This window comes from Sorex araneus, chromosome 1 (genome assembly GCF_027595985.1).
Source record: "Sorex araneus isolate mSorAra2 chromosome 1, mSorAra2.pri, whole genome shotgun sequence".
Lineage (NCBI taxonomy): Eukaryota > Metazoa > Chordata > Mammalia > Eulipotyphla > Soricidae > Sorex > Sorex araneus.
Window position 1 is genome coordinate 358534055 of NC_073302.1, and position 27076 is coordinate 358561130.

Sequence of the window (27076 nt, forward strand, 5' to 3'; positions counted from 1 at the left end):
CCACAAAACATACCTCAATAGAATCCGAAAAATAGAAATTGTATCAACTACCTTCTCAGACCATGATGCGCTAACGATAGAAGATAACCACACACAGACGCAGAGAATCAAAGCAAACACCTGGAAATTAAACAGCTCAGTGTTGAACAGTGAGTGGGTCAGAAAGGAAATCAAAAAAGAAATAAAGAGATACCTCGAAACAAATGAAAATGAAGACACGAGCTACCAAATCTATGGGACACAGCTAAAGCTGTGTTAAAGGTAAAATTTATACCTCTGCAAGCATTCGTTAGGAAGGAAGAAAGGCCCTACACAGATAGCTTGACACCACAGCTCAAGCTTTAGAAAAGAACCAGAAAAAGGAATCCAAACCAGACTGAAGGAAGGAAATAACAAAAATTAGAGTAGAAATTAACGACCTGGAAACCCAGAAAACAATTGGAAAGGCCAATGGAACCAAGAGCTGGTTCTTCGAAAAAATAAACAAGATTGAAAAATCGCTAGCAAGACTCACAAAGAAAGAGAGAGAGACCCCTAATACACCGAATCAGGAATGAAAAGGGGGACATCACAACAGAAACCAATGAAATTCAAAAGATCATCATAGGCTACTTTGAAAGTCTATATGCCATGAAACAAGAGAACCTAACAGAAATGGAAGAATTACTTGACTCCTCCATTCTCCCAAGACTGAACCAAGAAGACTTGGAATACCTGAACAGACCCATTAATATCAAGGAAATTGAAACTGTAATCAAAAGTCTCCCCCAAAACAAAAGCCCAGGTCCAGATAAATTCACTGCTGAATTCTTTCAAACATTTAAAGAAGACCTGTTGCCAGTTCTCCTCAAGCTTTTCCAGGGAACTGAAAAAACAGGACCTCTCTCAAATAGTTTCTATGAAGCATATATCTCCGCAATACCAAAAGCAAACAAAGCCACCACTAAGAAAGAAAACTACAGGCCAATATCCCTGATAAACACCGATGTGAAGATCCTCAACAAAATATTGGCAAATAGGAACCAACAACTCATCAAAAAGATCATACACCTGGGCTGGAGAGATAGCACAGCGGGTAGGGCGTTTGCCTTGCACACAGCCGACCCAGGTTCAAATCCCAGCATCCCATATGGTCCCCTGAGCACGGCCAGGGGTGGTTCCTGAGTGCAGAGCCAGGAGTAACCCCTGTGCATCGCCAGGTGTGACCCAAAAAGCAAAAAAAAAAAAAAAAAGATCATACACCATAACCAAGTGGGATTCATCCTGGGGATGCAAGGATGGTTTAAAATTCAGAAATCAATCAACATAATCCATCATATCAACAAAAGTAAAGATAAAACCATATAATCATATCAATTGATGCAGAGAAAGCATTTGACAAGATCCAACATTCGTTCATGATGGAAACCTTCACCAAAACGGGTTTTTGAGGAACTTTCCTCAACATAGTTGAAGCCATCCACCACAAGCCTATGGCAAGCACTACCCTCAATGGGGAAAAACTAAGGGCTTTTTCTCTAAGATCAGGGAGGAGACAAGGATGCCCACTCTCACCCCTGCTGTTCAATATAGTACTGGAAGTACTTACAATAGCTGGTAGGCAAGAAAAAGATATCAAGGGCATCCAGATAGGAAAGGAAGAAATCAAACTCTCACTATTTGGAGACGATATGATACTATATCTAGAGAAGCCTAAAGACTCTACTAAGAAACTCTTAGAAACAATATACTTGTACAATAAAATTGCAGGCTATAAAATCAATACCCAAAAATCCATGGCCTTCCTATATGCAAACAATGAGACAGAGGAAAGGGACATGAAAAAAGCAATCCCATTCACAATTGTGCCCCAGAAAATCAAGTACCTTGGGATCAGCTTAACTAAGGAAGTAAAAGACCTCTACAAAGAAAACTACAAGATGCTACTCCATGAAATAAAAGAGGACACGAGGAAATGGAAACATATCCCCTGCTCATAGATAGGGAGAATTAACATTGTCAAAATGGCATTACTCCCCAAAGCATTATACAGATTCAACGCGATCCCTATAAGGATACCCATAACATTCTTCAAAGAAATGGATCAAGCAATCCTGAAATTCATATGAAACAACAAACGCCCACGGATTGCTAAAACAATTCTTGGGTAAAAGATGATAGGAGGTATCACCCTCCCTAACTTCGAACTTTACTACAAGGCAGTAATAATCAAAACAGCATGGTACTGGAACAAAGGCAGAGCCTCAGACCAATGGAACAGGGTGTGATATCCCTACACACAACCCCAAATGTATGATCATCTAATCTTTGATAAGGGAGCAAGAAATGTGAAGTGAAGCAAGGAAAGCCTCTTTAACAAATGGTGCTGGCACAACTGGACAACCACATGCAGAAGAATGGGCTTAGACCTCGACCTGACAACATGCAGAAAAATCAGATCAAAATGGATTAAAGACCTCAACATCATTCCAAAAACCATAAGGTACATTGAAAACAAAGTCAGCAAAACCCTCCACAATATTGAAGCTAACCGTTTCTTCAAAGATGACATGCAACTGACCAACCAAGAGGAAACAGAAATAAACAAATGGGACTACATTAAACTTAGACGCTTCTGCACCCCAAAAGATACAGTGACCACAATACAAAGATAGTCTACAGAATGGGAAAGTATATTCACCCAATATCCATCTGATAAGGGGTTGATATTAAGGGTATATAAGACACTGGTTGAACTCCACAAGAAGAAAACATCCAACCCATCAGAAAATGGGCCGAAGAAATGAACAGAAACTTTCCCAAATAAGAGATACAAATGGTCAAAAGGCACATGGAAAAGTGCTCTACATCACTAATCATCAGGGAGATGCAGATCAAAACAACCATGAAATACCACCTCACACCACAGAGACTGGCACACATCCAAAAGAACAAAAGCAACCACTGTTGGAGAGGATGTGGGGAGAAAGGGACCCTTCTACACTCCTGGTCAGAATGCCGACTGGTTCAGCCCTTCTGGAAGACAATATGTACGCTTCTCAGAAAAATAGAAATTGAGCTCCCATTTGATCCAGCAATACCACAACTGGGAATATACTCCAAAGAAGCAAAAAAGTATAGTCAAAATTGCATCTGCAGTTATGTGTTCATCGCAGCACTGTTTACAATAGCCAGAATCTGGAAAAAACCCGAGTGCCCGAGAACAGATGACTGGTTAAAGAAACTTTGGTGCATCTATACAATGGAATACTATGCAGCTGTGAGAAAAAATGAAGTCATGAACTTTGCATATAAATGGATCAAGATGGAAAGTATCATGCTAAGTGAAATGAGTCAGAAAGAGAGAGACAGACATAGAAAGAATGCACTCATCTGTGGAATATAAAATAACAGAATAGGAGACTAATGTCCAAGAATAGTAGAAATAAGTACCAGTAGGTTGGCTCCATGGCTTGGAAGCTGATCTCACATGCTGGGGAAAGTGGCAGCTCAGTAGAGAAGGAAACACCAAGTAAAATGTGGTTGGAGATCCTGCCTGGGAAGGGAGAATCGTGCTGAAAGTAGACTAGAGACTGAACACAATGGCCACTCAGTACCCCTATTGCAAACCACAACACCCAATTGGAGAGAGAGAACAAAAGGGAATGCCCTGCCACAGAGGCATGTTGGGGTGGCGGGGGAGATGTGATTTGGGGGTGGGAGTGATTCTGGGTTTATTGGTGGTGGAGAATAGGTACTGCTGGAGGGATGTGTGTGCGAACATTGTATGAGGGAAAAACAAACTAAAAAATGTGTGAATCTGTATCTGTACCATCATGGTGATTCACTAATTAAAGAATAAAATAATTTTTAAAAAAACACAGATTAAAAGTTAAAGTTTACTATGCAGTTTATGTAGATGGGTCTGGAACCTTCCCCAAATGTCCAGGCGTCTCTTTTACCCATGAGAGTCACTCATTCTGTCTCATAATGCCTGGTATGACCTGAAATCTTGTCTCTGAGCTGCTCTTGTACATTTCCCCATTAATTTCCTGATGCTTCAGCTTTCTTTATTTTCTAACCCTGGCCATATATTCTTGTGGGTAAGATCTCTGTGCTCTGTACCTGGCACTGGGCCCCTCTCAACTATACTCTAGTAGTTTTTGTCATCCTCTTTTGAGTTTCCTAGTGACCAGCCAAGGCCATGTTGCTCTGGATGAATCTCCCATGCTCAGTACCTTCTCGCTGCCTGAGCTTCTGAGCCCTGCCTCCACCTGAGATTTCCTGGGCATCTGAGCCCTGCCTGTATTCTCCCCCTTTCTGGGCCTCTGAGGCCTTCCTGTACTTGGCCATCTATCTGGGCTCACAAGTCCTACCTGATCTTGTAGTCCATCCGGGTGCATGTGAAGAGAGTGCAAAGAAGAGAGCAAGGAGAAAAGTGCTAAGAGAGACTGAGACTGGCTGGAGGCTTCCTTTTATCTGCTATTATCTCCTACCCTAGCCCACCCATTGTCTATTCTGATTGGATACTGTTTGCATGGGCAAGATTTAAACTGAACAACTAAACTCATCTGGCACTCAAGCCTTCGACTCCCTCTGTATCATCCTTTACTCCCCCAAATAGACTTTTAAAAAATCCTATCGATGTTTAAGGATCTGGGTAACTCTGAATCTCATGGAGATACAATAAAAAATAAAGAAAAGAAAAGAAAAGAAAAGAAAAGAGAAGAAAAGAAAAGAAAAGAAAAGAAAAGAAAAGAAAAGAAAAGAAAAGAAAAGAAAAGAAAAGAAAAGAAAAGAAAAGAAAAGAAAAGAAAAAAGATATTCTAGCATAAAAAGATAAAACAACTAATTCAGGTATTATGCTAAAGCCCAGCAAGCTAGCAAGAGTATCCCGCCTGCACAACAGAGCCTGGCAAGCTATCCATGGCATACTCGACATGCCAAAAACAGTAACGATAGGTCTCATTTCCCTGTCCCTGAAGGAGCCTCCAATCGTTGGGAAAGACGAGTAAGGAGAGGCTGCTAAAATCTCAGGACTGATTGTAATAAAGACGTTACTGGTGCCCGCTTGAGTAAATCGACAAACAACAGGATAACAATGATACAGTGATGCTAAAGCATATTATGCTAAAGGAAGTGTCAGCAGCAGAATGGACAAAGATGAGTCAATTCATGACCTCAAAAACACTCCCATCAATAAAGATGAGGGAAAATGGAAAGAAGAAAAAGGAAAAGAGGTAATATAAAAGAGAATGAAAACATAAGAGATGTTAACAATATAAAAATCTCAAATCAAAATCCCAGAGTTAGGAGAAGATTAAAGGGATAGAGAGTCTAGTAAATGTTATAGTAGCTGAGAACTTTCCCAATCTAAAGAGACATATACACAGATTCAGAGGACACAAAAAGCATGAATCAAAATAAACCCAAACACATCAAGAAATATTTTAAGAAAAATGTCATAGACATATTCCTTAAAGCAGCACGTGAAAAGTAATCATCATCATCCTCATCATCCTCATCCTCCTCATCATCATCATCATACCATTGATCATCGAATTTCTCAAGCGGTTTCAGTAACATCTCCATTCGTCCTAGCCCTGAGATTCTAGAAGCATCTCTCTGCTCATCCTTCCAACGATGCTGCATTGAAGGCTCTTTCAGGGTCAGGGGAATGAGACCCAGATTGTTACTGGTTTTGGCATATTAACACACCATGGGGACCTTGCAAGGCTCTCCTATGTGGGCAGGAAACTCCTGGTAGTTTGCCAGGTTCTCCCCAGGGAGAAGTAGGGTATAAGATATCTCCTGGAAGCTTGTTTTTAAGTCTCTGGATGCTGGCCACTGATGGGATTACATGGCGCTGGGGCCAGTCCCTGGGTGTGACCGCCTAGCTACTGGGAAATGGGAAATCTGGGTGAAAAGTAAAAACTCACATAAAAGGGAAGAACCATAAAACTCAAAACAGATTTCTCTAATGAAACCTTACATTAAATGGCCCCTCAGTTTAATTTAAGAATTAAATGGAAGGGCTGGAGCAATCGTACAGTGGGTAGGGTGTTTGCCTTGCACATGGCCCAATCTGGGTTTGATCACTGGCATCCCAAATGGTCCCCTGAAGTAAGTTATGAGTGCGAATTACCCCTTAGCATTGTCAGGTGTGATCAAAAAAGAAAGAAAATTAAATGTAGTGATAGTTACAAATATTAAATATAAAGAACTTACAACCAAGAATTTTCTACCCAGCTAGGTTAATACTCAGGATTGAAGGAGGAATAAAAGCATGCATTGATAAACAATATCTGAGGACATATTTAGAATCTAAACCAGATCTATCAGGTATACTGTATATAAAAAGAAAAGATAAATTGACACAATCATCCAAATCCTCATAGATGTATGACAACAAATTTTGGTGCTACAATACTCAACAAAATTTTTGCAAAATCCAAAACTATATAAAAAAGAATTATCCCATCCCGCCTCTGTGGCAGGGCATTCCCTTTTGCTCTCTCTCTTCTGGTGGGGGGATGGGTACTCAATCATTGTATGACTGAAATGCAAGCACAAAAGTTTGTAAGTCTGTAACTGTACCTCAAGTGGTTCACTAATAAAAACTTTTTAAAAAATGAATTATACACACAATCAAGTGGGCTTCATGCCAGAGATACTAGAATAGTCCAATATATACAAATAACCAACATTTTACTCTCTAGCAATAAAAAGAATAATAAAATTCATGATCATATCAATTTATGCAGATAATGTGATTGATGACATTTAATATTCATTCATGAAATGGATAGCCCACAACAAAATAAAGATAGAAGGAATGTACCTTCAGGTAGTATGGGCCATTAATTTACAACTAATTCTCAGCCAATATCGTATCCAATGAAAAAATAGACTGTAAACCTTCCTTATCAGATACAAGTAAAGGATTCCACCTTCTCCACTATTTTCAATATAATTTTGCAAGTCTTTGACACAGCAATCATGCAAGAAAACCAAATCAAAGATCTTCACAGTGGAAAAGAAGTTAAACAATTACTTTTTGCATATGACATTAAAATTTTATTATACTTAGAAAACTCTACGTTCCCAGAAAAAAACTCTTAGGAACAATAAATACAGCAGATTAACAAGCTTCAAAATCTATATGAAATAACATTGCATTCCTATATAAAAATCAATAGAAAAAATATGACAAATTCTGTAATAGTTTCCAGTAACATCAAATACCTAGTAATATGCAAAGGAAGTAAAAATATTTGCATCAAGAACTCTAGTTACTTTTGAATGAAATAAAAGAGAATGTCACAAAATGGAAAAATATTTCATGTTCATAAATTGAAAGAATTAACATTGTTAGAAGAGGGCCATTCAGTGCAATCCTCACCAAAATTACTGATTAAATTCTTCAAAATGCTAATAAAATTATTCAAGGACTTAGAAAACATAGATGGAATCATAAGATTCTAAGCTACTCTAATTTATTAATTAAAACCAAAGCTATTCTGGGACCCTCTGCGCCTAAAGACTTTGGTTCCAGAGACCTAACACATTTGGGCATCCAGCGCAGCTTCTAATAGCAAATCACTGGGACTGCGAACTGGGCTGCAACTCTGTGCTGCCCGGGGGTGGATTTTTCCTCCCCACCCTGTCTTCCTGCACGGAAAACGGGCGCCGGTGGCGGTGGCACCCACATGGCAGGCGCCATCTTCTAAGAATCCTGGTAACCCAGAGGTATTCGATTTTTACACTTGGGGCTCCTAGGGACTCATGAGAAGGGGGTGTAACCAGCACGCCCTTGGCCCAGATAAATTCGGAGCTGCTGAGAGTGAAGCAGACCCTCTGTGCCTAAAGACTTTGATTCCAGAGACTTCTTACAGCAATATACTGGGACTGTGAGCTGGGCTATGCAATTTCTGGCATAATTTTCCCTGGACTTTATACAGAAATCCAAAACCGCGCGGACGCTGCTGCGTCCATGCGACTTAACATCTATAATTGTCAGCAATGTGAAACGGTTCCTTTTGAACAGGTCTGACTTGGGGGGGAACTCCAAATAATAACAGTGAGTTTTTGTTGAAATATTGAAGGTTATTAATGTAGCAGCCACCTCTCTGGACTGTGAACTAAGCAAAAGCCGAGAAGAGGATATTTCCTCTTCTTTCCATGTTGTTTCCCATTTTCAGGGAGAAACGCGGCACGGCGTACACCATACTATGAAGCACGGGAAGGGGGATGAGGGGGAAAAAAAGGGAAAAGGAAAAAGGAAAAAAAAAGAGTTATGTACTTGGAGCAGTGGGGCTACATATCTCTTCATTCCCAGCAATGGAAAACTAATTATCAAATGCTTCCTTGGTAGTAGGGCTGTCTCTCTTGGGTGGAAACTCCAACAACTATAGTGAGTTTTGTGTAGAAATATGGAACGTAATCAAGGTAAAGAGAAAACGAAGTGAAATTCATTAGTTATACAGTAGCGGGTGGGGGGGGTGGGGGCGGGGGGGTATACTGGGGTTTTTGGTGGTGGAATATGGGCACTGGTGAAGGGATGGGTGTTTGAATATTGTATAACTGAGACATAAACCTGAGAACTTTATAACTTTCCACATGGTGATTTAATAAAAAGTTAAAAAACCCAAAGCTATTCTAATAAAAAAATTATCACATATGAACATTTTAAAATCATACTATATAGCTATATTAACGAAAACAGTGTGGTACTGGAAAAAAGATTAATTTTGTTTCTCTACACACAATTAATCTACACTCATACAATGCATAAAGATTAATTAAAAGTGTGTTAAAAACCTTGGAATTATGCCTCAAATCCATAAAGTGAACTGCAGAAAACATGGTCATAACTTTCCAGGATAATAGACCTTAGAAGTTTCTACAAATATTTAGCTCCTTTGTCAAAACAAAACCAAAAATATATACGTAGCAGTACATCAATTTAAAAAGTTTTTACTTGGCAAAATAAATGAGTATTAAATCAAAAGATATTACTGAACAGGATAAAATATTTACATTATAAAAACAGGTAAAAGACTAATCACCAAGCTTTATAAATCATTTGTAAATCTCAAGAACAATAGAAATAGCAACAAAAATAAAATAACATAAAAATGGGGAGAGGAATTGAACATTTCTCCATGTGGAATATGTGATCAAACAGCAAGCATATAGGAAACTGTTCATTTCTACTTGTTATCAGGAAAATACAAATAAAATGAGATATCTCACATTATGGAGAATGTATATATCAAAAAAACTGAGAACAGCCAATGTTGGTGGGATGTGGTATAAAAGAAATTCTCATTCCTTCTGATGGGAATGTTGCCTGGATTATCCTTTATAGAAAACAGAATGGTACATTTTTTAAAAATAAGACTAGAACTTCCATATGACCCAGCTCTCCCATTTTCTGGCATATGTCACAAGAACAAAAAAAAATAACAAAGTATAATTTGATGAACTGTATACATCACTGTCACAGTCACTGTCATCCCATTGCTCATCGATTTGCTCAAGTGGGCTTCAGTAACATCTCTATTGTAAGACTTGTTGTTACTGTTTTTGGCATATCGGATACACCACGGGTAGCTTGCCAGGCTCTGCCATGGGGGCGGAATACTCTCAGTAGCTTGCCGGACTCTCCAAGAGGGGTGGAGGAATCGAACCTGGGTAAGCCGCATGCAAGGCAAACACCCTACCTACTGTGCTATCGCTCTAGCCCTGAGCTATACACATATTAATATTTATTACAACACTTGATACAGTACTCAGGATACTGAAGCAACCTATATGTCATAACAAAAGATTAAATAAATTGTAGTATTCTTCATCTTATACTTACATCTTTATTTTCACAATGAAATACTATATAGCTATATAAAATGAAATAGTGCAATTTTCTGCAATATGAATAAATTGTCAACTGAAATTACTGTAAAGGAGAAAAACAAACACCATACAACCTCCCTAATCTATAGTATACAGAGAAACAAAACAAAGGCATAGACAATGAGGATAAAAATGAGGGTGGCCTCTTAGTATCTGTATTGCAAACCATAGGTCCAAAAGTAGAGAGAGAGTATTAGGGAAATTGTCTGCCATAGAGGCAAGGGGAGGGCTGGGGGAGGAATACTAGGGACATTAGTGGTAGAAAATGCACACTGGTGGAGGGATGGGTGTTCGATCATCATTTCTGAAACTTAAACATGAAAGCTTTGTAACTCTACCTCACAGTGATTTACTATAAATAAATAAAATTTTTAAAAATAAGGATTGGTGGCATAAAGAAAGGAGAGAAGGGGTGGGGCACTTGGTGGCAGTTACAGTAATAGTACCTTCATTCATCAACCTATAGCAGTTAACATTATTGTCATGTTACCTAGACTACAATAAAAAGTATTTTAAAATGTAAAGAGAATTTTAAGTTATGATACTATCACTACAAAAATGAAGCTAACTGTGACAGCAAACTACTGATGACTCACATAAAACAAGTCCCAAGAAATAAAAATGTCAGGATCAGTCCTATTTTTTCTAATGGAAACCTGTAAGTCATCTTATAGCATTTTCTTTCCCAATATTTTAAGTAAAAATAAATAAATAACATAGTCTAGAAAAGCGTTTGCAAAAAAAATACATAATTAGAATTTTAATCACACATTGAACATACATCTCTTTTTCTCTAATTCAAGTCTGGTTGACTTTGTCAAAATACCCTAGGCCATGAATAATAAGGAAAGAAATCAGTAATATTTAGATTCAAATTATTGTACTCACTTGTTTGCCTGACTGTCCCACTTAGTTGTGCAAGACACTTGTAACAAGTTGCAGATCCAGGGCAGCAAATTTTTATGATAGAAGCATTCAGACTTACCACCAAAACCCAATCTTAATTCTGCAAGCAGAATCATAATATTCCCTTATATAAGTAATGATCCCATGACTCTTCTCCCATCAGCTGAATAGAAAAAAAAGTTCTAGGACAGAATAAGCTGTCTTAAACTTAAACAGCAATTGAGTCTTTGGCACTGGAGCCAGAAGGAGATGTTAACTATAAGTCAAATCTATATTTAAAAAAATGGTTTATGCAGAAGATGTGTAGCTAAGCATCTATTGACATTGTGGAGTTCTACATAGAATCTCCAGGTCAGTTTCAGATGTAATACTTTTTTCTTTTCTTTTTTGCCCTCTTTATCTCTCTGTATTTCTCTCTTTCTTTCCTTCTTTTTTTGTTCTTTCATTTTCTCTTTCTTTTTAATTTTTTAATGAATCACTGTGAGATAGTTCCTTACAAAGCTGTTCATGATTAGATTTCAGTCTGTTCCAACACCCATCCTTCCACCAGTGCACATTTCCCAGCACCAATGCCCGCACTGTCCCTTACTTCACTCCCCCCAACCCCATGGCATGTTGGGGGACAGGAGGGCAAGTGGAGACATTAGTGGAAGTAAGTGGACACTGTGAAGGAACTGGGATTTTGTCTCTCCTGCTTCTTTACTACACTCACATCCCTCTATTTTGATTAAATGCAGAATAAAGGAAATGAGAACTCAAAGTGTTGAAATATTTAGCTAATTTAATCAGGTGTCTTCTATTCCCGTAAATAAACCTTACTGAAATTGCAGTGAATGCTATAAAGAGATGCCCCATAAGACATTAAGTTTGATAAGCTGCCTGCCATAGAGGCAGGCTGAGAGGTGGAGAGTGGGGGGTGAAGTAAGGGAAAACAGCACAAATGTCCACGAATAGATGAAACTATGAAGAAACTATGGTACACAATGAAATACTACTTGGCTGCAATAAAAGAAAAAGCACACAACTCCTTGATGGATCTGGAGTGTATCATGCTAAGTGGAATTAGGAGAGGGATAGAATAAAATTATCCGTCTTGTGGGATATTGTATAATTACTAAGGGGCAGCTGCACTCTCTCTCCCCTGCCATTTGTGTTCGGTAGTCTCACGCTGCTTCTCCCACCCTGGAGAGGCCGATGGTGAGGCCGATGGTGATGAGCAGGGGAAGGAAGGAATGAGGGCCAGGGTTGGTCTCAATTGCAGTTTATTCCAATCTCATCTCTCTTTACTTCGTTATCTCCTCCTGCTTCTTCCACCCATACCCACCTTCCCACTTAGTTAAATCCCCCTCATGAGGCATTGGGATAACAATTACACATAGGTATCATCATACAATTAGTGAATGTAAGGTCCTTCCCTCAGGGGAAGCTACTTCCAGGAAAGATTGTTACCCAGCAAGACGACTGGCCTAAAGGCAAATATGGGTGTGTTTCTCCTCTCCTTAGTCCAACAAACATATGAGCATTCATAATATTAACCATTTTGTATGAACACAGTAAGAGATACATCACTGTCACTGTATCACTTTCATCCTGTAGTTCATCGATTTATTCGAGCAGGCACCAGTAACGTATCCATTTGTCCCAGCCCTGAGATTTTAGCAGTCTCTCTTTACTCATTTTTCCCAACAACTGGAGGCTCTTTTCAGGGTCAGGAGATGAGACTTGTTATTGTTACTATATTTGGCATATCGAATACACCAAGGGGAGCTTGCCAGGTTCTTCTGTGCAGGCGGGATACTCTCAGTAGCTTGCCGAGCTTTCCAAGATATAAATATATATATATATTATATTATATACATTTATACATATGTATGTGAGGCTTATTGTTACTGTTTTGTTTTTTTGCATATCGAGTACACCATGGGTAGCTTGCCAGGCTCTGCTGTGCAGGCAAGATACTCTCAGTAGCTTGCTGGGCTCTCCAAGAGGCATATATATATATTAGCATAGATAGATAGGTATAATTTCCCTTTATGGTGATTTGTCGCATGGCCCCTCATGTGTGAGGCTCAGCCCAAATGTGTGGAAACAAAAATCAAATTCTTATGAGATACATAAAGCTTATAAAATTGCTCTCCTGGGGTCATCTCATTCTCAGACCACAGTGCTCAGGACAAATTAGTCTTTCCTATCTCTAGCAGGGTCCTAATCTCATCATTACTTTTTGGATCAAGACAGCATTTGTCCATGATCAAGCTCTTAACTTATAGTGGTGCTTTGGCCTGGCCCACTTCAATGCCAGGGTAGCTCACAGCTTGCCTTGGGTCCATTCAGTCCCTTGTTGGAACCCTGCTTTTTGGGTGCTAGGAGCTAGGGCAACTGAAGCTTAAATCAAGAAAGCAGGTTCCCAGGAGGGAATATTGTTCGGAGTCTTAACTCCCAAGTTACAAAAGCATAATATTGACTGTCTTCCTGTGTCTATACAAAAAGAGCTTTGCTTTAAAGTAAACTATTCAAAAAACATAAAGAGAGGAGAAAGGCAATATTTCACTCATACATATAAATAATAGATTTCTGAGGAATCTGATCTTACAAGTTAACAGAATCTGATTAGGGGGAAAAGGTGATAGACCATTGGGGGAAGGGAGCATAGAGAAGAGTTTACAGATAAATACAATGGAATGGAAGTCCTCAGGATAAACCTAAGCCTGGTGTGGCAAGGGAAACAGACATACCAATGTTACCTTAAAATTTTTAGAGCTACATTCCAAAAAACACAGAGGAATAGAGGTGCTTCAGGAGCACTGTGATGGGTATCACCAGATAAACCTAAATTCTTTGTGGCAGAGGAGAATGGACTTACCAATGTTAAACCTAAAATTTTTATAACTATATTACAACAGGGTATAAAGAAATATGGTAGAGGAAGACAGATACACAAAAAAGCAAAAACCTGACAACTGGTTTTCAGTACGAAGCTTGCCATAGAGGCGAATGAGGTGGGGGACAGGGGTGGACAGTGGTGGAGGGAAATGGACATTCAGGTCATGAGTGTGGTGCTGGAGCTTTTATGTATTAAATAATAATAGCCTTATAATCCATATTGCTTAAAATATAATATAAAAATAATTAAGGAAACATTAGAAAAAAGTTCTTGGCATAAATTAAACCAAATTTTGGAAAGCTGATTATATATACAATTTTAAAAAGTGTATTGAAGTTCCAAATTATGCATTCTTCTTCTTCCTCTCATCTCCACCACTGCATGTCATTTAATCATTTTTATTACACTCAACTTCTGCAGATAGAAAGGAAGTAAAGAGAAGCAATTTTAACACTGCTATAGTGAAGTGCATGAGAGAACCTGAAGCTGTTGTTGAATAGGTTTCTTAGACTTGTCATCCTTCCAACCTATTTATTTATTTATTTATTTATATTTGAGGCAGAATGATTTATGATGATGTTCATAATCGGATTTTATTCAAACAACATTCCAACATCCATAACTAGTTTCCATGCCCCTCTTATTGCCTCAGCATCCCGCCTTGGGAATCTTAGTTTTGTAGACTCGTCCTCAAGTCCTGCTAATTTTGGCTGCTGTTCCCTTATTGTCTATATTATTTATCTATAATCTCTATCATTATCTTTATCTCTATCTTTGTAAACTCTATTAAAATACTTCACCCTTATAATTCAACTCTAGTATAGCTTTCACAACTTGAATTCTCTTTTCTTAACTACCCCTCTTGCCCTCCCTTACAACGTTTCTTTATCTCTTAAATATGAGAGATATAATGCTGTATCTGTCCCACTTACTTTGGCTAACTTCACTTTACATAATACTCTCCAGATACTACCCAAGTTGCAGCAAATTGTGTGATTTTTTTAATCTTTCCTTACTGCCAGGTAGTATTCCATTGTGTATATGTACCATAGACTCTTTATTCCATTATCTATTCTAGGGTTGTTTTTAGATTTGGGGTTTTGTGAATAGTGCTGCAATAACATCAGAGTGCAGATGTCTTTTCTGGATTTTGCTTTTGGAATGAATGAGGTTGCTGGGTAATATGGAAGCTCAATTGCTAGTTTTTTGAATAATGAACATATTGACTTCCCAAAAGAATTAATCAGTCAACATTCCCACCAAAAATTAATGAAGTTCCCTTTCCCCCACCACCTGTTGTTCTTTTTGATGAGTGCCAGTCTCTTTGGTGTGAGACTGTGTATCTCATTGTTTTGATTTGCATTTTCTGATGATTAATGATATAGAGCATTTTATATGCTTTTTTGGCTATTTGTCTTTGAAAAAGTTTTTGTTCATCTTTTTTACCCATTCTTGATGGGGTTAGATGTTTATTCTTGTAGCGTTCTACCAGGGCTATCTAGATTTTGAATTTAATACTTTATTTGATGAATGGTAGGGAAAAACAGTTTTTCCTAGTCTGAATATTCTGATCATTTATTTAGAGATGCAGAAGTTTCTTAACTTATTACGTTCCCAGTTGTTTATCATTGCTTCCACATTCTTGGTCAGTAGTGTATCATCCTTAAAGATGCCTCCAGCTTAAATATCATAGAGATTTCTGCCAATATTTTACTCTATGTGCCTAGAAGATTTCTGTCTGATACAAGATCTTCACTTCATTTTTATTTGACTTCTTTGCACTGTGTTGTATAGATGTTATTTTTTTGCATGTAATCAACCACTTTTCCCATCATCATTTGTTGAAGAGACTTTTTGTTGCTCCAATTTATACTTTTATTTCCCTTATAAAACAAACCTTTTAAACAAATAATATTTTAGGGGCTACAGCTTCAGTTATACTGGTGATGTGGGAAAGTGGTATGGCTATTTATCTAAAGCACAGACTCAATAACACTGAAACCATGAGTTCTAAAGCTGCGGCCATGGATCTTTGTAAAGTACCTTGTCGTGGTGGTAGGAGAGCAGCGGATGGGGCTGAGATGGAATATGGGAACACTGGTAGAGAGAAGTTGATACTAGTATTGCAATTGCTGTTGAAATATTATACAACTAAATCTAAACTACCAATTATTCTATAAATCACAGTTCAATAATGGAGATAAAGTGGGTAAAAACACAAATTATGTAACTGCTAAGCCATTGGAAAAATTAAGATATTTATGGGGTGTTTTGGTTTGGGGGTCACACTTCACAGTCCCCATGTTCTGTGCTTGTTCTGTGCTTGTGGATCACTCCTGGCAGGGCTCAGGGAACCATATGTAGTACCAGGGATCTAACACAGGTCTGCTGCATGCAGGGTGTCTTACCTGCTCTACAATTGCTTTCGTTCACAAAACTGTTCTTGAAAGAGTAAGGTGGGTGATATATAAATTTTCTAACCTCCTATTGCTACATGCACCCATGAAAGTATTTATTTTATCATTTCTCCCTATTATGAATCACATGAAAATAAAAAACAAGATATTCCAGTTTATTTCCAGTATCACTTGCACCTACAAAATCTATTTCTGTGTCAGAAGATCTGTAAAGAGAAACAGTATTTGGAAGGAAAGAAAGGACAGGGTAGCTAGTTCCAGATCAGATAATATTGTCACCTTACAAAAATTTGTGAAGTCCAGGTAACATAACGAAAACTAATAAATTCCAGCAATGAAACTTTGAATTAGATATTTTACCTCTAGTGTTGAGTTGCAGTGCCATCAGACAGAGCTGTAGCAGCAGTGCTCACAAAATCCACTGTGGGATGCTGTCAGTCAACCACAGGGTTACCTGGGACTCAGTGTCGGTGTTCGACCTGGCACAGACCCTCCGTGATAGGGTCTTGCTCTGCCAGCTGCTAAACAACCTCCGGGCACACTCCATCAACCTCAAAGAGATCAATCTGAGGCTGCAGGTGTTCCAGGTGCTGCCCAGGGACGCAGGCAGGTGCGTGTTTGTCAGTGTGCAGATCGTTACAACATGCCAGTCAACAAAAGCTTACATTCGGTAGACTGGGAACACCTGTAAAGGCGATTAGAGGCCGCCCCAAAAGCCTCCGTCCCTCTCAGAGAGCCCAGCAAGCTACTAAGTATCCCAACTGCACGGCAGAACCTGACAAGTTACCCATGGCATACGCGATATGCCAAAAACAGTAGCAATGATGGTCCTCATTCCCCAGATCCTGAAAGAGCCCCCAATAAGCCATCGGGCTACACTAGCATGGGACAGGGAAGAAAGGAGACGTTACTGGCGCCCGCTTGAGCAAATCGATGAACAACGGGATGACATTGATAGTGTGATAGTGACCTCTAGCGTTTTTCAGGAATTTAGAGGAACTACAGTAATAATAATGAAAGAGAATTGAGGCTTGTACCAACTCTGTCATTGCAGCCTCTGCATCTCCAGAACAGTAACTTGTGGGATGGTTGTGAAAGTAAGAAGGGAGCTCCAACTATGAGCAAGTAAAGACTCTAAATATGCTTTGAAATAAATACACGTTTTAAGCAAAATAAACTTTATTATATTTTTTGTGACTGCTGTCAAAGAGACATAATAATCTACTAAATGAAAACAATTAAGACAAAATGAGAGTGTTGGTTTCCTTACTCTACTATTGAGAACGTTTTGTCTTCTTTCTGTTTTCTGTATGCTTTTTTGGATTTTCTATGATAGCTTTCTTTATATTAATCCATTAACGTTTGATGTTAGATGGCTTTTATTAATCTGGATTTTTTAACTTTCCAAATGTTTCGATGTGATAATTCTTTTCTGTTGAGTTTAAATTACAAATATTACATTCTAAAGAATTTTCTGAGTCATAAGAAATAAATAAAACAGAATTTATGATTACAAGGCTCAGAGACATTTAAATAAATAAACATAATCCATACATTGAAGATGAAACACCATCTGGTAAGAATCAATTCCAGAAATGGAAGTCTGAAGGAAGTTAGAAAAACATAAGAGGAATTCTCCTGCTGGTCAAGAAAACTGTAAAATTGTAGGTTCAGGATAAGGCTAGTCCATCTTAAGTTTTCTCTCTTGACATATATAATTATATATTCATTTCTCTGCTCCTCACATAAGTACTCATTAAAATTTAAAGATGGCATGTAAAATTCTTGACAATTAGAAAATCCCCAGAAATTAAACTTTATCCATGCATTCCCAAGGAAGCTAAATTTACTGAAAGGAACATAAAAAATAGAGACGTGCTATGAGAACTGATTCAAAGTTTATGTTGCATCTACTCTACTCTACTGCATCTAACCAGTGAATTAATTGGTTCTATAGAGATGCTCAATGTCACATAAACCTGGGAGAATTTTTGGCTTCTAGGACCACGATCTTTTTTTATTTTTTGTTTCTTTGTTTTTTAATAAGTTTTATTGGATCACCATGAGATACAATTACAAACTTGCATGATTATATTTCAGTCATACAATGCTCAAGCATGCATCCCTCCACCAGTGCACATTTTCTACCTCCATTGTTCCTAATGTCCTTCCCATCACCACCACTCCATCCCAATCCTTGCCTCTGTAGCAGGTACAATCCTTCTTTCTCTTTCTCTAATTTGGGGCATTATGATTTGCAATACAGATACTAAGAGGCCATTATGTTTGGTCCTTAGTCTACTTTCAGCACACATCTCCAATCCCAGGTGATCCCTACAATCATCATTTACTTAGTGTTTCCTTCTCCATCACAACTGCCTTTTCCCCGAGCACAAGGGCCCAGCTTCCAAACCGTGATGTGATCCTCCTAGCCTTTACTTCTACTGTCCTTAGGTGTTAGTCTCAGATTATACTACTTTATATCTCAAAAGTTAGTGCGGTCATCCATGTCTATTTCACTCTTTCTAATTCATTTCACTTAGCATGACACTCTCCATGATAATCCACTTATATGCAAACTTATGATTTCATCTCTTCTAACAGCTGCATAGTATTCCATTGTGTAGATGTACCAAAGTTTCTTTAGCCAGTCATCTGTTCTTGGGCAGATGTTTTTTTTCCAGATTCTAGCTGTAAACAGTGCTGTAATAAACATAGAACTGCAGATGCCATTTTTATTATTTTTTTTGCATCTCCAGGATATATTCCCAGGAAGTGGTATTGTTGGGTCATATGGAAGTTCAATTTCTAATTTTTGGAGGAATGTCTATATTGTTTTCCAAAAAGGCTGAAGGAGTAGGCATTTCTACCAACAATGAATGATGAGAGATCCTTTCTCACTGCATCTGCGCCAGCAGTGGTTGTTCTTGTTTTATTGATGTGTGCCAGTTTCTGAGGTATAAGATGATACCTCGTTGTTGTTTTAAGTTGCATCTCCCTGATTATTAGCAATATAGAACATTTTTTCATGTGCTTTTTGGCCATTTGAATTTTTTTTGAGAAAGTGACTGTTCATTTCTTCTCCCCATTTTTTGATAGGGTTATATAGGATAACATTGGGTGTGTCCTTTCAGGCTTGCTGCAGGGAACTTAGTTGACCTTAAAGCAATGCCCTTTCTGTATGGACACAGGAAAATAGTTTATATTATGCTTTGTAACTTGGGAGCTGATTGACTCCAATAATATTTACTCCCAGGCATCTACTTTCTCAACTCAGTTGCCCTTAGTTTCTAGCACCCCAAAAGCAGGGTCCTGACGAGGGCCAGAATGTATCCCGGGCAAGCTGTGAGCTACCATGCCATTGAAATGGGTCAGGCCAAAGTGCCACAATACTCAACTATAAGCTGAGAACATGGTCATAGACAAATGCTGTTATGATCCAAAACTAACGACGAGACTAGGACCCAGATGTGGTTAGGAAGACTAAACTGACCTGAGAACTGTGGTCTGGAATATATAGTGAATGTCCTAAGGAAGAACCAAACTTTAAGTCTGATATGTCTCTTACTGTGCTCATACAGAATGCCATTGCTAGAAATATTAGAAGTAGGTTTACTACAAAAATTAAGTGGATTACTAGCAGAGGAAGGAAGAAATTGACACACCCTTATTTGGATCTCACCCTTGAATGGATCTCCTAATAATCTGGAGTAATCTCCTTAGATGAGATTTTGTTAATATCCTGGAGGAGTGGTCATATCCCTCTTTGTTGATTTGCTAACATTCAACCCACTTTTGTGTTATTGCCCTATGTGATTGCTGTATAAACTAAGACTGTAACAGAAATAGGGAGAAGACACAGAAGCGAGGGAGAAGGGGAAGAGGTAAGACAGAAGCAAGGAGAAAAGACAGAAGCAGAGAGAAAAAACTGTTTGCAGTAGCCAGAATCTGGAAAAACCTAGAGTGCCCAAGAACAGATGACTGGTTAAAGAACCTTTGGTACATCTACACAATGGAATACTATGGAGTTTTCAGAAAAGATGAAGTCATGAAATTTGCGTATAAGTGGATCAACATGGTAAATATCATATTAAGTGAAATGAGTCAGAAAGAGAGGGACAGACATAGAAAGATTGCACTTATTTGTGGAATATAAAGTAACATAATAAGAGACTTACACCCAAGAATAGTAGAGATGAGTACCAGGAGAATTGCTCCACAGCCTGGAAGCCAGCCTCACATGCTGGCGGAAAATGCAGCTCTGATAGATAAGGGACCACCGAGTAAAGGGTCCTTGGAGGGCCCCCTTGGATGGGAGATGTGAGTTGAGGGTAGACTATAGACAGGACATGATGGCCACGCAATACCTATATTGCAAACCACAACACTTAAAAGGAGAGAGAGAGCAAAAGGGAATGCCCTGCCACAGAGGCGGGGTGGGGTGGGGGGAATGGTGTGGTGGTGGGAGGGATACTGGAATCATTGGTGGTGGAGAATGGGCACTGGTGGAGGGAGGGGCCCTCGGTAATTTTATGACTGAAACGTAAGCAAGAAAGTTTGTAAGTCTGTAATGTACCTCACTATGATTCACTTTTATTTAAAAAAAAAAAGATGTCTTTAGCTTCAATGTCTTGGAGGGTTCTGCCTACATTTTTGTCTTATGGATTCATATATTATATTTCATCTTTAACACATTTTGATCTGACTTTTTTGCTTGGCATTAGACAGAGGTCTGAGTTCATTTTTTTTGCAGGTACCTGTCCAATTTTCCCAGCACCACTTATTTAAGAGGCTTTCCTTAGGACGCTTCAAATTTCTTGCTCTTTTACCGAAGATTAAGTGATAGCATACTTGAGAAGCTGGGTCAGAATATTTAACTCTGTTCTACGGGTCTGCGGGTCTTTTTCTATTCAAATACCATGCCATTTTAATCACTACCACTTTGTACTATAGTTTGATATTGGGGAACGTGATGCCACCCATCTTCATTTTCCCAAGGATTATTTTGGCTATTCGTGTAGGTTTATTACTCCATATAAATTTCAGGTGTGTTTTGTCTATTTCTTTCAAAAAATGTCATGGCCATTCTTATAGGGACTGCTTTGAATCAGTATAATGCTTTGGGGAGTATTGCCATTTTGATGATGTTAATCCTCCAAGTCCATGAGCAGGGGATGTTTCCTAGTGTCCTCTTTCATTGCTTGAAGCCATGCTTTGTAGTTTTCTTTATATAGGTCCTTCACCTCTTTAGTTAAGCTGATTCCATGGTACTTAATTTTCTGAGGCACTATAGTAAATGGAATTGATTTTTTAATATCTCTTTCTTCTTTTTAATTATTTTCATTACTCTGTGTAGTAAGGCCAAGGATTTGGGGGTATTTATGTTCTAACCTGCCACTCTTCTATACAGGTAGGAACTTTTCTGTAGAGCCTTTAGGGTTCTTTAAGTATAGTAAGTATCATGTCATCTGCCAATAGTGATAGCTTGACTTCTTCATTTCCTATCTGGGTGCCTTTGCTATCCTTTTATTGCCTAAGTGCTATGGCAAGTACACCCAGTACCATATTGAATAGAAGTGGTGAGAGTGGGCAACCTTGCCTTGTTCCTGATCTTAGAGGGAAGGCTCTCAGCTTTTCCTCATTGAGAATAATGCTTACTATGGGCTTGTGGTAGATGGCTTTGAGTATATTAAGGAAAATTCCTTTGACTCCCACTTTGCTAAGAGTTTTTATCATTAATGGGTGCTGGATCTTGTCAAATACCTTATCTACATATACTTATATGATCAGCATTTTTATCTTTTGTTTTTGTTGTTTTTATCTTTCCTTTTGTTTTTATCTTTCCTTTTGTTTTTATCTTTCCTTTTATTGATATGTGTTGGGGTCTCAGTATCCGGCCTGAGACTTTGACTAAATCCCCTGCCCCTGAAAGAAGGAGCCATCCCTGTTTACAGGGGCCCAGGGGCTTGCTTCAGCACTCCACACACATAGGAACTCTGGTTGAAGATGAGGGATGTAATACTTACCATCTGCCTGTGCGAATATACCTGGCCCTGAGAGTGGGAGATGTAAATCATTAACATCTGTATTGAGCCTAACACGGTAAATATAATACATATGGATTCCTCCTGAAATGTGTGTATAAAAACCCCTGTGTGAGAGATAATAAACAGATTGCTGATTGACCACCAGCTTTCCCCGCTCCGCGTGGTTCTTTCTTGGTGGAGGTGGGAGTCCACGGCTATGTGGAGGGCAAGGGCAGAGGCTTCTCCCCTTCCCACTCCCTCTCCTACAGGGAGTAAGTCCGGCGACCGGGGGATCATACTCCAGTGTGCCGGGGTTGACTGGCCAGACCCCAAGAGATATGGTGTATTATGTTAATTGACTTTAGAATGTTAAATCATCCTTGCATCCATGGGATGAATCCTACTTGGTCCTGTGTATGATCTTTTTGATGAGTTATTGCATTCTATTTGCTAGTATTTTGTTGAGAATCTTTGCATCTGAATTCATCAGGGATATTGGGCCTGTAATTCTCTTTTTTTGTGCTGTCTCTGTCTGTTTTTGGTATGAGGGTGATATTTTCCTCCTAGAAACTGTATGGAAGTATTTCTGTTTCTTCAATTTCTTGGAAAAGATAGAACATGATTGAAAGTAATTCCTCTTTGAAGGTTTGGAAGAATTCACTAGTGAATCTATCTGAGCCAGAGCTTTTGTTTTTCAGAAGACTTTTGATTACTATTTCAATTTTCTTGATAGTAATAGGTCTCTTCGGGTTTTCCAAGTCTCCTTGGGTCAGTTTTGGGTGATTATAGGAGTCCAGGAATTTATCCATGTTTGAGGTTGTCTCGTTTTGTCACATAAAGCTTTCCAAAGTAATCTCTAATTATCTTCTGCATTTCTCTGGGTTCTGTTGTGATGTCTCCCTTTTCGTTTCTGATTCATTTTATTAGGGGGTTCTCATTTCTTGTGAGTCTTACTAATGGTTTATCTGTGTTGTTTTTCTCATAGAACCATCTCTTGGTTTCACTGATCTTTCAAACTGTTTTTTGGGTTCCTATGTCATTAATTTCTGCACTAATTTTTGTTATTACTTTCCTTCTGTCTGGTTTAGGCTCCTTTTGTTAGTTATTGTCCAAGATTTTAAGCTGTGAGTTTAAGTTACTTACATGGGCTCCCTCTTCCTTCCTGAGGAATGCTTGTAGAGCTTTAAATTTTCATCTTAGCACTACTTTGCTGTGTCCCGTAAGTTCTGGCAACTCATGTCTTCATTCTTGTTCATTTCCAGAAATCTTTTTATTCCTTCTTTGATTTCTTTTCTAAGCCACTTGTTATTCATTAGTAAGCTGTTTAATTTCCAGGTGTTTTGTTTGAATTTCTGTTCCCGGATATGATTCACTTCGATTTTCTATGCATCATGGTCTAAAAAAGATCATTGATACAATTTCTACCCTCTTAATTTTATGGAGGCATGTTTTGTGGCCCAGCATGTGGTCTATCTTGAATAATGTCCATGTGCACTTGAGAAGAATGTGTATTCAGCTTTTGGGGATGAAATGTCATATATATATACATATACATGTATGTGTGTGTATATATATATACGTATATATATATAAGAACTCTGTCTTCCATTTCTTCTCTCAGATAAAGCATATCCTTGCTGAGCTTGAGTCTTGTTGATCTATCGAGAGGTGATCAGGCAGTGTTGAAATCTCCAACCATTATTGTGTTTCTACCAATGTCTTTCTTCAAGTCTATGAGCAGCAATAGTTTTAAGTATTTTCCTGGTTCCTTGTTAGCTGCATATACATTTAGGAGTGTGAGTTCTTCCTGGTGTACAGACTCTTTGACCATTAAAAATGACCTTCACTATCTCTTGTATCCTTTTCAGTCTGAAGCCTATGTGGTCTGATATTAGTATGGCCAGTCACACTTTTTTAGGAAGTTGTTTGCTTGTACGATTGTTTTCCATTTTTTCACACTGAGTCTGTGTTTGCTCTGCCTGTTCAGATGTTTTCTTTCAGGCAGCAGAATGTTGGGTCCAATTTTTCGATCAATTCTGTCACTGTATCTTTTAATTGATGCATTTAGCCCATTGATATTTAGAGAGATTATTTTTATGGGGTTTTGTCCCATCTTTCTGCCAAATTTGGATTTGCAGGCTTGTCTTGTCTTAAAGCAGCCCGTTTTAGCTCTCTTGTAGCCATGGTTATGAGGCTAAGAATTTCCTGAGTTGTGTTTTGTCTGTGAAGCTGTGTGTTATTCTCATTCTGATATGTTCTTCTCATTGTGATATAAATGAGGGTCTGGCTGGGCAAAATATTCTAGATGCAGTGTTTATTTCATTGAGTTTGTTCACTATATCCCACCACTGTCTTTGGACCCTTAGGGGTTCATCAGATAGGTCTGCTGTGAATCTTAAGGATGCTTTTTTATAAGCAATTTCTTTCTTTGATCTTATTGTTTTCAGAATTTTAATGTCTATGGTTTTTGTGATTCTGATCAGGATGTGTCTTAGAGTATTTTTATTTGGATTTCTTTCAGCTGGAACCCTTCAGGCCTCCTGAATCTGATCACATGTGCTCTTCAGCTCTGGAAATGTCTTAGCAATGATGTCTTGATAGTTTCTTCTTTGTCAGGGTTTTCTTCCTGTCCCTCTGGGACTCCAGTGATTCTTATGTTATTCCTCTTGGCTTCATCTTGATTTTCTCTTGACATCTGTTGGTTTATTTTGAGGTTCTTTTCCATTTTCTGCTATTGTCAGAGATTCTCTGCACCTCATCTTGGAGCTCACTGATTCTGTTCTCAGCAGCTGTTACTCTATTGCTGAGACATTCCACTGAGTTTTTCATTTCACCTACCAAGTTTTTTAGGGCTTCCATTTCTGCTTATATTTTTGTGTGCATTTTCCTCACCTCAGCTTTCATATCCTCTTGTATTTTATCAGCAGTGCATTCCATCGCTTCTTTGAGCTCCTTATACATTCTTAAAAGCTCCATTTTAAATGCCTTATCTGAGAGGTTATAGAATTTGTATGACTGTTTGATTCGTCTGCTCTAGAAACTCAAATCATTAGTCTTTGTTAGGTTCTGTGTTGTTTTACCATAGTGACCTTTGTATTTTAGAGTTTTTTTTCTCATGTTGTTGTATGCAATTGGGCTATTTTTGTGTGTTGCCATGGTTTATTGATAGGTATATGTGAGACCTGGGTTAACTAGTAACTCAAATGTGGGGTGCAAAGAAAATAACTTCTTTGCGCGGGCACATTACCATGCACACAGTTTTGTGGTTAGGTTTTTAAAGGGCATGCCAGATGGGTTGGTGCTGGGCAACGCTAGGGATTCACATACCTTATGGAGGTGTAGTGACTGGCAGGGGCTGTGTGTCCAGTGGGATACTGAGAGGAGCTTGCTTTGGGGTACTGGGCTTGGGTGCAGGCATGGGGGATGGGTCACTGGCCAGGGTAATTCACACACCTAATGGAGGGAGCAGGGTCAGTGCTAGAGCTAGGATCATTGTTTAGATTAAGTTAAATGAAATAATATTAATGCTTGGCAGAATGTAAAAGTTAAATTGAGCAATAATTGATAAGGATAATTAGCTATTAGAGAAATAGAAATTAATTTCTCTCTTGGCTCACATGACTTACGTTGTTTTTCTCTATTTTTTTCACCATCTTGGTTCCTAATAATCTGATTGCCTCATCTCTGCCCTTGGCAGTGCAGCCCTGCAAAGAGTCACAACTGAACAAACCAAAGACCCAATTGGAGCTACAACCATATATCAAAAATGTCTTGGCTTTCAAAGATATGTATCTGAGGTCTACATTTTGTCCCTCCATCTAACTATATTAGTCAGGTTTCTCTTGAGAAATAAAATATGAACCAGTACTATGAGGACAATGAAATCATGCAATTTGTTGCAACATGAATTGAACTGAAAGAAGCCAGAAGAAAGTAAAAGACAGGATGATCTCACTTACCTGTGGTATTTAGAACAGGATAAGGAATTCAGTGTTTCTAACTGGAGGTGCCTAGATCACCCTTTGTAGCAGAATACAGGGAGATAATGGAAAGAAATCAATTAGGGTCGAAGAGAGAGGAGAAAAGACAAGAAGCAGTAGAGAGTGGGGGTTACAAGGACTCAAGTTCATCAGAGGTATAAAATGGTACAGCTAATTATTCAAACCACAAGACTGACAATCGTGGAATCATGAAACCCAAACACAAACTTCCAAACCTGAAAAAGTGCTTATGAAGATGCATGCTTGAGAGGTTTGGAGTGAGGAGGGAGCCTGGGAACAATAGTGAAGAAAAGTTGACATTGGTGGTAGGATTAGTGCTAGAACACTGTATGTCTAAATCTCAACTATGAATAAAATAATTATAAATAAATGTTTTTTATTTTCAAATGAGTTGTGGTGTGAGGGGTGGTGAGGGATAAATTGAAAGATTGATTCACATGATCATGGAAACAGAGAAATTTCAAGACTTGCTATAGCAAGACTGGTACTTAACTATATTTATATCTAGGCATGCTGTGGTCAATTTGACACATTTTAATATGAATTTAGGGAATGTTGTGTTTATCTCTGAAAGTCTAATACACTACCTCGGCAAAATTATGCAAATACTTAACTATTAGACTTAAACTATAGGAAAAATTATTTTAGATTGCAGGTAAAGATTCTTGGCACAGGGCCTGTATCTTTTCAGTGGGAAGGAATTCATTACCATACACAGTCATATTCACTGCTTAACACACCCTGGGAATCTGTATGCTAAATCCCATACCACTACAATGTTCACCCATTAGCACTTTTAATCATCACACTAGCCAAAGTGTTTTGCACAATTTTACAGATAAATAAAAGGAAGCTTTTTTATCTATAAAAAGCTATGCAACCAAAACCAGATATGCTAACCTAGAACAATCTCTTAACTCTCACTCTATAATAGGCTTTTTTCAAGCT